Source organism: Frankliniella occidentalis, unplaced genomic scaffold (assembly GCF_000697945.3).
Source record: "Frankliniella occidentalis isolate FOCC.00 unplaced genomic scaffold, Focc_3.1 Scaffold86, whole genome shotgun sequence".
Lineage (NCBI taxonomy): Eukaryota > Metazoa > Arthropoda > Insecta > Thysanoptera > Thripidae > Frankliniella > Frankliniella occidentalis.
This window is the reverse complement of record NW_026267215.1, coordinates 410369-412955: the sequence shown is the minus strand read 5'-3', so window position 1 is coordinate 412955 and position 2587 is coordinate 410369. Positions and strand designations below refer to the sequence as shown.

Genomic DNA, 2587 nt, shown 5'->3' with positions numbered 1-2587 from the left:
GACGAGACGTGTTTGTATATACAGTGTGATACAAGTTTAAATACAGTGATTAACCCAGCAGATAATCTCATAATTCTCCTACTGGATACCGTCACCACGAACATAATATCGTTTATAAAATAATACCTTACATCTATGTGTTTAGATCTCTTGTTCATCTTGCCGGTTTTAATTCTTGAAATGGCACTCTGATTATCCACTTGTAGAAGAGCTGGAAACTTTGAATTTGTCAGTTCTTGAAAAAGTGTGCTCACATACTGCAATTCTTTCACACACTCTGCAGCAGCTATATATTCTGCTTCAGATGTAGATGTAGCAACTATTTGTTGTTTATGTGAAGTCCAGCTGATTGGCCCTCCAGCATACATCAAAACATATCCAGTAGTGCTTTTACGTTTTTCCTCACCACCTCGATACCTCAGACTAAAAAGCACGCAACTCATCGGCGCGTTTCGAAGGGCACGTAGTTCAGCCGCCCGTTTCGAAAGACACGCAGTTCAGCCGCGCGTTTCGAAAGACACGCAGTTCCTATCTCTATAGCGGTAAACTGCGTGCCTTTCGAAACGCGCGGCTGAACTGCGTGTCTTTCGAAACGGGCGGCTGAACTGCGTGCTCTTCGAAACGCGCGGATGAGCTGCGTGCCTTTTAGTCTAAGGTATCGACCTGTTTGAGCATAATCAGAGTCACTGTAAGCGTAGATGACATTTATTTCTGGAGAGTTGTCTGAGGAATAGAAAATGCCCAAATCTGTGGTGCCCTTCAAATATCTGAGAATCCTCTTTACTTTTGTGATGTCTTCTTCAGTTGGGTTTTGGATATGTCTGCTGGCAAAATTTACCGAGTATGATAGGTCTGGTCTTGTCTTGTTGGATAGATAAAGGAGGCTGCCAACTACCTGTCTGTATTGGAAATTTGTTGGTTCATGTTTTCTTGGATGATTCTGCACCTGCTTTGAAGAGTCCATAGGAGTTGCGACCATCCTGCAATCATCCATGTTGTATTTCTTGAGGACTTGTTCTGCGCAGCTTGTTTGATGTAGACATATACCACGCTCTGATTTAGATATTTGAATACCAAGATAACTGATGGGCATCATATCTACAGTGATTTCGAAATGTGATTTTAATTTAGTCAGCAGCTTTGTGGTAGCTTTTTCGTCTGAACTTATAGTGATCCCATCATCTACATGGATAGCAAGCAGAACAGTACCTTCTTCATTTTTCCAAATACATTTGTCAACTTTGATATGATGGTAATTTTCTTCCTTTAAAAAGGCAGACAATCTTTTATACCATCTTTGAGAAGATTGCTTCAATCCATACAATGCCTTTTTTAACAAACAGACTTTTCCTGGCTCATTGTATCCATCCGGTAGTTCCATAAAAATCTCCTCCTCCAAAGTGCCATGTAAAAAAGCAGTCTTGACATCAAATGTTATAAGTTTCGAGTTCTGTTGAGCTGCCAGTGCTAAAAGGGCACGAAGGTTTGAAAAGTCTACCACAGGACTGAATATATCTTCAAATTCTAAATCTTGTGTGCGCTGCTGGAATCCTCTGGCTACCAGGCGGGCTTTGTAGATGCCGTTATCTTTTATTTTGAAAATCCATCTGCTTGTAACTAATTGTTTTCCTTTTGCCCTTTTGCGATCTACTAGCTTCCAAACATCATTCTTTTCCAGTGAGTTTTTTTCTTCCTGAATTGCCTCCAGCCATTTTTGATCATGCACACATTCGTTGAATGTCAAGTTTGCTTCTTCAATTATAGAAAAATCTAGTACATATGTCATGTTGGCTTCTTCATCAGATGAATAATGTAAGATATAATCATCGAGCTTGGATGGAATTTTACAGGAACTTCTGTCTCTGAGCGAGTATCTTGAATGAGGGGTTTCTTGTGCTGTGGTTTCGACATGAACAGATTTTTCTTCTTCTTTCTCTTCTTCATTTAAACTCATTTCTGCTTCTTCTTCATCTACACTCATTTCTTCTTCATCTGACATGTATTCATAAGAAACGGTTAACTCTTGTGTTTGATCTTGCTCCAGCAAAGTGTCTTCATTCTGATTTTTTGAATTGTTTGTAGGTTTTTCGGAGTTATTATCTTGCGGTGTTTCTTTGGTGGACTCTGTGAACATTTGACAATCGTTCATGATTATTTTTATCTCATTTCCAGTTGTGTAGGCTGTTTGGGGTTTCAATTTGTCTGTGAACACCACATCTCTTGCCATAAAAATTCTTCTGGTTTCTTCATTCCACAGTCTATACCCATTTGTTCCATACCCCACAAAGAGAGATTGTTGGGCTCTACTTTCAAGTTTCTTCACATAGAATAAGGATTTGGCATAGACTACTGTTGATATTTCTATGTTGGCCATTGTTCACTGCCTTGTCTGGTGCTCGTCAACTTGTCGACTGTCAATTGTCCCACCTTATATATTTGAGCTCCAATAAACCAGACGTCACTTCGCTGTGTGAACAGAATTGCTGTAGCTTCTATCAGACACTGATCAGACACCCAGTTCCTGTCTCACCATTCATCTGCTAACAGGTTACGGACCCAGCACGCAGTTTCCACCGCTGTCATCAGC

General features: G+C 40.2%; 1 protein-coding gene across 4 annotated transcripts in view; it reads right to left on the bottom strand.

Moving 5' to 3' along the window:
- Positions 1 to 2587, bottom strand: part of LOC113214695 (uncharacterized) — a 161014-nt gene that overhangs the window by 2052 nt on the left and 156375 nt on the right. The gene's annotated exons all lie outside the window — the stretch shown is intronic.